General features: G+C 55.1%; 2 protein-coding genes across 4 annotated transcripts in view; both read right to left on the minus strand.

The window, feature by feature from the left end:
* LOC133343175 (semaphorin-6A-like) overlaps positions 1-4,633 on the minus strand; it is a 160,027-nt gene extending 155,394 nt beyond the window's left edge. For all 3 annotated transcript variants that reach the window (XM_061552889.1, XM_061552804.1, XM_061552651.1), the window contains exon 1: positions 4,481-4,633. The gene's annotated coding sequence lies outside the window, so the exon portion shown is untranslated. The remainder of the gene's footprint in view (positions 1-4,480) is intronic.
* The window catches only part of LOC133340668 (semaphorin-6D-like), a 188,590-nt gene that overhangs the window by 62,650 nt on the left and 116,680 nt on the right, over positions 1-9,260 (minus strand). The window lies entirely within an intron of this gene.

The raw sequence follows: 9,260 nt of genomic DNA on the forward strand, positions 1-9,260 counted from the left end.
AGTCTTCACAGATTGTTGGGGCAAGTGCTGTTCGCGAGGAGCAACCTACGGAGGCCGGCACGGCACGCGAAGGAGGGTGGGGGTGGGCCAGCACCACGCCGGGCCGCCTTTGTCTCCCCATTACACACCGCACCAGATACCAAGTGGAATAGGCCCAGGACCGGTTCAGATCTGCGCCACTGTGAGCGGTCGTGAACGGGAATCGAACTCGGGTCGCCGGAGTTCGCAGCGCAGTGCAGCGCGCTCACCACTGCGCCACCGCTCCCCACACACGCGCACACACACAGACACGCACACACACAGACACGCGCACACGCACAGACACGCACACGCACAGACACGCACACGCGCACACACGCGCACACACACGCGCTCACCACTGCGCCACCGCTCCCCACACACGCGCGCACGCACAGACACGCACACACACAGACACGCGCACACGCACAGACACGCACACGCACAGACACGCACGCACGCGCACACACACGCGCTCACCACTGCGCCACCGCTCCCCACACACGCACACACACAGACACGCACACACACAGACACGCGCACACGCACAGACACGCACACGCACACACACGCACACACACAGACACGCACACGCACACAGTGCGCGCTGCACGCGAAGACAAAGCGCTCATCACACCCTCACCCACCCCTCCGGTCACCGCCGTCATCAACAGCCACGGCCAAACCACTGCTGGATGGAAATGATTCCCCGCACCTCCATGGTGTCATCATCATCAATAACAACAACAACGACAACAACAACAAATACAACAGCGCACACAACGAAGGTTGAACCCAGTGCGTGCAATCGCCGCCGCTCGGGGTGGTAGGGGCCACGCCCGGCCGCCTTTGTCTCCCCGGCGAGGGCCTCGCCTTGTTGTGATCGCACCGCCACCAAAGGCAAAGAGACCCGCGCAGTGTAGCCTCGACAGACTGTTGGGGCAAGTGCTGTGTTAGCGAGTAGCTGCACCCTATGAAAGGCCGGCACGGCACACGGGGGGGGGGGGGGTGGGGTTGCCAGCACCACGCCCGACCGCCTTTGTCTCCCCGGCGACGATGTGTAAACTCATTTGAGACGGGGTCGAACTCGGGCAGGAGGCCCGCGACCGATTCTGACAGCAGCCGCTGGGGTTATGGTTGTCGTGAGCGGGAATCGAACCTCGGTTCGCCTGGTTCGTAGCGCAGCGTGCTGTGACCACTGCACCACCGCTCCCCCCCTCCTCCTCCTCCTGCGCCTCCACCGCCGCCTCCGCCGAGGCATTAGGGACGACATTTACATTTCAGGCTGAGTCTGCATAGAGGGTGGCCCGGAGCAGGGTCAAAAAAATCCATCGATTTAAACGATCTGAGCACGTTAGGGCTACGAAATATGAGCAGCGATTCTCGAAACCGTCCACTGACCTCCTGGTTCGCGACTCGCGCACAAAGATCGGTGCTCGTTCAGGCTGAGTCGACCTAGGGGACGACCAGCGTCGGATCACGCATCACTCACTTTGGCCCGTGGCACAGGAATTGAACTAGGCTACGTCCATCGCCGAGTGAGCTCACCACTGCGCCACCATCGATAGCGATACACACGTGGATGTACCACCAGCACATGTACACGGATCAATCGGAATATTAACCCGACAGCCCTTTGTCAATCGACTGCTGGATGGACAGATTAGAGGCGGGATGAAAGAGATGTTCGCTGTGTGCCGGGAATCCAACTCGGGTATGCGAGGCTCGCGAAGCTTTTCAGCGCAATGCGCTAACCATTGCGCCACCGCTCCCCATAGACCCACTATACTGTACACACAAAGATCCCCCGTATAGCCTTGGCAGGTTTGTTGGGGACAAGCGCTGTTAGTGAGTAGCAAGCCACGCAGGAACGGCACGACACACGGCAGAGTGGGTGGGCCAGAACCACGTCTCGGCCGCCTTTGTCTTCCCAGTGGCGATGGTTATGCACCGCACTAGGTACTCATTTGAGGCTGAGTCCACCTTGGGGAGGCGTATGACCAATTTAGACAATTACCGGGTTCGTAGCGCAGCGCGCAAACCCACTAAAGTACTGCTCCCCCGTCAAAGCAGCACACACACAGACACACGGAGAATCCTGGCACAGTACGGATTCAATTGCCAGAGTACAAATTCAATTACCACAGTACAGATTCAATTGCCACAGTACAGGTTATATTTCCACAGTACAGATTTAATTGCCAGTACAAATTCAATTGCCACAGTGCAGATTCAATTTCCACAGTACAGCTTCAATCACACAGTACACATCTTCCACAGTACAGATTCAAAAGCCACGGTCGAACTCCAATTTCCGCAGTACAATTCGCAATTCCCACAGCACAGATGGGCGCTAGTTTGGTCACAGCACAATTGCTGCTCTCCACAGCACAGATCCCTCCGCCTGCCACAGCAGCGTCGTTCCAATACCCGCAAAGTAGTCCCGGCTGACACAGTACACCCCGTCCCAAACCGACTTAGGCGCTATAGGGGGGGGGCTGCGTTATTTAACATTGATTTATGATGTCCGTGCAATATCTATTCTTTTTCTCTCGCCCCCATTTCCCACGTGACACAGCGATTGTGACTAAGACAAAGATCCACCCCGTGTAGCCTGCAACAGACTGTTGGGGACAAGTGCTGTTAGCGAGCAGCACAGATGAAGACCGGCACGGGTGGCCAGCACCACGCCCGGCCGCCTTTGTCTCCCCAGTGGCGATGTTCACACACACTGACAAAGATAAAAAGATCCCCAATTTAGCCTTAACAGACTGTAGGGGCAAGTGTTGTTAGCGAGCACCTATGAAGGCCGGCACAGCACACGAGGGGGTGGGTGGCCAACACCACGCCCGGCCGCCTTTGTCTCCCTAGTGACGATGTTTACACACCACACCAGGTACTCATTTGAGGCCGAGTCGACCTAGGGGGGGCCCGAGACCGGTTCAGATAATCGTCACTGGTGTTGGCCGTGAGCGGGAATCGAACTCGGGTCGCCGGATTCAGAGCGCAGCACGCTAACCGCTACACCACCGCTCCCCACGGCACACACATACTGACACACACACTCTGGCACACACACACTCTGGCACACACACACTGGCACACACACACACTGGCACACACACACTGGCACACAACACATTAACAAAAACACGCAGATTATAGATCGGAAGAGCAATGTGACGACACAACAGCAGTCACTCATGTGCCCATTTCTCGTTCTACTTAATCCGCTCCACCACTTTCGGGAGCCTCAGCATCGGCCGCTTTGCAAACGCCCCCTCCTCCTCCTCCCTGATCCTCTCTCTCGCCGTGCACGGACACCAAATCGACTGGAGCGCTCGAATTCGCCACGGTGTGGCTGGCCTTTGCCACGCAGCCCCATCTCCTACCACAGTACAACTAACTTGGCTTTACTACAGTACACAGACCAGCTCCTACCACAGTACTACAGCACACAGACCAGCTCCTACCACAGTACAACTAACTTGGCTTTACTACAGCACACAGACCATGGTGCTCCTACCACAGTACAACTAACTTGGCTTTACTACAGCACACAGACCAACTTCTACCACAATACTACAGCACACAGACCAGCTCCTACCACAGTACTACAGCACACACACCCAGCTCCTACCACAGTACTAAAGCACACAGACCAGCTCCTACCACAGTACAACTAACTTGGCTTTACTACAGCACACAGCCCAGCTCCTACCACAGTACTACAGCACACAGCCCAGCTCCTACCACAGTACTACAACACACAGCCCAGCTCCTACCACAGTACTACAGCACACATCCCAGCTCCTACCACAGTACCACTAACTTGGCTTTACTACAGCACACAGACCAGCTCCTACCACAGTACTACAGCACACAGCCCAGCTCCTACCACAGTACTACAGCACACAGACCAGCTCCTACCACAGTACTACAGCACACAGCCCAGCTCCTACCACAGTACTACAGCACACATCCCAGCTCCTACCACAGTACCACTAACTTGGCTTTACTACAGCACACAGACCAGCTCCTACCACAGTACTACAGCACACACAGCCCAGCTCCTACCAGAGTACAACTAACTTGGCTTTACTACAGCACACAGACCAGCTCCTACCACAGTACTACAGCACACAGCCCAGCTCCTACCACAGTACTACAGCACACAGCCCAGCTCCTACCACAGTACAAGTACAACTAACTTGGCTTTACTACAGCACACACACCCAGCTCCTACCACAGTACAACTAACTTGGCTTTACTAAAGCACACAGCCCAGCTCCTACCACAGTACATCCCCAGCTCGTTACAAAAGCATCACACACACACACTCACCACACACACTCACCACACACACACACCACACACACACACACCACACACACCACACCACACACACACACCACACACACACACACCACACACACACACACCACACATTCACCGAACTCACCGAAAGCAGCGCCTGGCCGGGTGTCACGATCTCCGCCCCACCTCTCGTCGTCTCTCTCAGCCGAAGTCTCAGCCGTAGCGTCTCCCCGTGTCCCCGTCTCCCCGTGTCTCCGTCTCCCCGTGTCTCCGTCTCCCCGTGTCTCCGTGTCCCCGTGTCCCCGTGTCCCCGTGTCTCCGTCTCCCCGTGTCTCCGTGTCCCTGGACCTCCGCAGGTTCCGAGGAGAGTTAATCCAGGTCGCCGGCTGCTGAGAGCAGAGAAGCCAAATGAGACTGAGATTCCTTACACCGGCTCTGTCTGTGTATGTGTGTGTATGTATCTGTGTGTGTGTATCTGCGCGTGCGTGTGTGTGTGTCTGTCTGTCTGTGTGTATATCTGTGTGTGTGTATCTGTGTCTGTATATCTCAGGTCGCCGGCTGCTGAGAGCAGAGAAGCCAAATGAGACTGAGATTCCTTACACTGACGCTGTCTGTGTGTATCTCTGTGTGTGTATATCTGTGTCTCTGTGTGTATCTGTGTGTCTGCGTGTGTGTATCTCTGTCTGTATATCTGCGCGTGTGTGTGTGTATCTGTGTGTGTGTATATATGTGTGTCTGCGTGTGGGATCTCTGTATATCTGCGCGTGTGAGTGTATCTGTGTGCGTATCTGTGTACCTCTGTGTTTGTGTGTGTATCTGTGGGTGTGTGTGCCCATCTCTGTGACAGTGTGTCTAAGTGCGTATGCATCTATGTGTGTGTGTCTGTGTGCCTAGGCATGTGTGTCTCTGTGTGTCTCTCTGTGTGTATCTATGTACGTGTGTATGCGCGCGTCTTTGTGTGTGTGTATGTGTGTCTCTGCGTGTACTGTATCTGTGTGTGTGCACTTCTCAAACCGTATATGTCATGTATCTGTGTGTCTCACGGCGTGAGTGTCTGCGTGTCTATAGGCCTTCATAGGTGCTCGCTAACAGCACTCGCCCCTATAGTCTGCCAAGGCTATACGGGGATCTTTGTCTTTGTGCTTCTAATAAATCACTGCATGTGCCCATGCCTTTTGTCGTGTGTATCTGAGTGTACGCGTCTTGCGTGTGCACGTGTTTACGAGTGCGTCTGTGCAGGTGTATTGTTGTTGTTGTGTGTACGTGTTTACGTGTGTGTACAACCGTGTCTGTGTCTCAATTGAACCGAGCGCAGTGCGCTAACCGCAGCGCCACCGCTCCCCGCCCATGCACCTCTCTGTGTGTCGCGACTCTATGGGTAGCGGAGCTGCGCTCTGATACTTGCGTACACGTAGATGTGTGTGTGTGCTGTGTGTATGCTGTGTGTGTGTGTGCTGTGTGTGTGTGTGCTGTGTGTGTGCTGTGTGTGTGCTGTGTGTGTGTGCTGTGTGTGTGTGTGCTGTGTGTATGCTGTGTGTGTGCTGTGTGTGTGTGTGCTGTGTGTGCTGTGTGTGTGTGCTGTGCGTGTGCTGTGCGTGTTGTGTGTGTGATGTGTGTGTATGCTGTGTGTGTGCTGTGTGTGTGCACTGTGTGTGTGTGCTGTGTCTGCTGTGTGTGTGTGTTGTGTGTGTGCTGTGTGTGTGTACTGTGTGTGTTGTGTGTGTATGCTGTGTGTATGCTGTGTGTGTGTGCTGTGTGTGTGTGCTGTGTGTGTGTGCTGTGTCTGCTGTGTGTGTGTATGCTATGTGTGTGTGCTGTGTGTGTGCTGTGTGTATGCTATGTGTGTGTGTTATTTGTGTATGCTGTTTGTGTATGTGCTGTGTGTGTATGCTGTGTGTGTGTATGCTGTGTGTGTGCATGCTGTGTGCGTGTGTATGCTGTGTGTGTATGCTGTGTGTGTGTGTGCTGTGTGTGTTGTGTGTGTATGCTGTGTGTGTGCTGTGTGTGTGTGTGCTGTGTGTGTGTGCTGTGTGTGTATGCTGTGTGTGTATGCTGTGTGTGTGCTGTGTGTGTGCTGTGTGTATGATGTGTGTGTAGGCTGTGTGTGTGTGCTGTGTGTGTGTTTGCTGTGTGTGTATGCTGTGTGTGTGCTGTGTGTGTGGTGTGTGTGTGCTGTGTGTGTATGCTGTGTGTGTGTGCTGTGTGTGTGCTGTGTGTGCTATGTGTGTGTGCTGTGGTGTGTGCTGTGTGTGTATGCTGTGTGTATGCTGTGTGTGTGTGCTGTGTGTGTGCTGTGTGAGTGTGCTATGTGTGTATGCTGTGTGTGTATGCTGTGTGTGTATGCTGTGTGTGTGTGCTATGTGTGTGTGCTGTGTGAGTGTGCTGTGTGTGTATGCTGTGTGTATGCTGTGTGTATGCTGTGTGTGTGCTGTGTGTGTATGATGTGTGTATGCTGTGTGTGTGCTGTGTGTGTATGCTTTGTGTGTATGTTGTGTGTGCTGTGTGAGTGTGCTGTGTATGCTGTGTGTGTATGCTGTGTGTGTATGCTGTGTGTGTGTGCTATGTGTGTGCTGTATGTATAAGCTATGTGTGTGTGCTGTGTGTATGCTGTGTGTATGCTATGTGTGTGCTATGTGTATGCTATGTGTGTATGCTGTGTGTATGCTGTGTGTATGCTGTGTGTGTATGCTGTGTGTATGCTGTGTGTGTATGCTGTGTGTGTGTATGCTGTGTGTGTGTATGCTGTGTGTGTATGCTGTGTGTGTATGCTGTGTGTGTGTATGCTGTGTGTGTATGCTGTGTGTATGCTGTGTGTGTATGCTGTGTGTATGCTATGTGTGTATGCTGTGTGTATGCTGTGTGTGTATACTGTGTGTGTGTATGCTGTGTGAGGTCTCACTCTAGACGCGCTCTTGCTGATCGCTGCGCGCTGCTAGCGGCAGTGCGGGGATCCAGAACGATTCTCCCTCCCGTCTCTGTCTCTGCTGCCCCCTCTCTCCACCCTCTCCCCTCCCTCTCCCCTCCCTCTCACACTCTCGCTCCCACCGACCAATAGGATCGCTCCCCCTACCCTGCCTCACAAAGCACCAAACCCATCCCACCAACTTCCCACCCCCCACCCACCCCACACCCACCAACGCAAAGACAAAGGTGCCCCGTATAGCCTCTTTGACGGACTGCAAAGGGCGAGTGGCGCTCGCTAATAGCAACCCCCTGGTAATGAAGGCCGCAACGGAGCACCCATCACGCCGGGCCGCCTTTGTCTCCCCCGGTGCTGATGTTGACGACAGTATTCATTTGAGGCTGAGTCGACCTAGAGGGTGGGGGTGTGGAGCCCAGAACCGGTTCAGGATAATCCTCACCGGTGTTGACCGTGAGCGCGAATCGAACTTGTGTTGCACCCAGGTTCGTAGAGCATTACAGCGCGCTAACCACTTGCGCCACCGCTCCCCCCCGCCCTCCACCCACACGCACTCCCCCACTCGCTCCCTCCCCCACCCACTCACCCACCCACCAGCCCCCCACTCACCCCATCACCCACCACCCCCCATCTCCCCCATGGGTTCCCTACCTCCCATCACTGCGCGGCTACCATCCCCCACTCCCATTGCCTTGGAGTGATGTTTTGGTCTGGCACAGCTATGGCAAAGGCAAAGATACCCCGTGTAGCCTTAGCAGACTGTTCCGGGCAAGTGCTGTTAGAGAAATAAGCAGCAGCAGCAGCAGCGGCTATGAAGCCCGCCCTCGGCACACGAGGAGGTGGCGTGGGTCAGCACCACTCCCGGTCCGCCTTTGTCTCTCTCGTGGTGGCAAGATGTCGACTACCTCGTCCGGTATGCAGGAGGCGCCGAGGTTCGATTCCCGACCTCGGCGCCTGAATGTTTGTGGATTGTTTCCCGGGTCTTCCGGTTTTGTTCCCCGCTCCACGTTTAGAAATGAGCGTCGTGCACTTAGACAATGTCTACACTTACACACGATGGTGGTGATGGGCCACATCGCTGACCCATCATCTGTGACAGCCAGGAACGCTTCTCAAAAGGTAGCTATGTAGCAGCTCAGTTTGCCTTAATTGGTAAACATATATACGTTAAGTAACAGTCGTGGCGATGTTAACCACCGCGCCAGGCACTCGTTTGAGGCTGGAGTCGACCTAGGGGAGGCCCAGGACCTGTTCAGATAATCGTCACCACTGGAGTCTGAGTGTGGCTATGCACAGCAACACTCAGACCCCCACCCCTCCCACCCCCTCCTACCCCCTAATCCCCCCTCGCGTCCTGCAATATTCAATGCAGGGGTTGGTGGACCATGAGAAGATCTGCATAATTGCGCGCTCGCGGATTTGGGTGCTAACCGGTGCAACCGCTGCAACTGGTTAATGGTGCAACCGGTGCAACCGCTGCAACTGGTTAATGGTGCAACCGGTGCAACCGCTGCAACTGGTTAATGGTGCAACCGCTGCAACTGGTTAATGGTGCAACCGGTGCAACCGCTGCAACTGGTTAATGGTGCAACCGGTGCAACCGCTGCAACTGGTTAATGGTGCAACCGGTGCAACCGCTGCAACTGGTTAATGGTGCAACCGGTGCAACCGCTGCAACTGGTTAATGGTGCAACCGCTGCAACTGGTTAATGGTGCAACCGCTGCAACTGGTTAATGGTGCAACCGGTGCAATCGGCGAACGGGATCGATCGTCGATTGCCCGTTCCCGGTGGGTCACGTTCGCGCAATGAGCGCCCCCACCCCCCCGATTCCGATTGGCACGCGGGGACGTAACAAACGGCACGGCGGCTGCGGTCACCGCGTGGTAGATTTACTCCCACCCCTCCCCCCACCACCCCCAACACCACCTCCCACCAACACCACCATCACCAACCCCGCGACTAGTAACACCGCGCCATCGTCATCGCGAGAGAAATTTTCGTAA

The sequence above is a fragment of the Lethenteron reissneri genome, chromosome 1, assembly GCF_015708825.2.
Source record: "Lethenteron reissneri isolate LAM-NWPU_2019-01 chromosome 1, ASM1570882v1, whole genome shotgun sequence".
NCBI lineage: Eukaryota > Metazoa > Chordata > Hyperoartia > Petromyzontiformes > Petromyzontidae > Lethenteron > Lethenteron reissneri.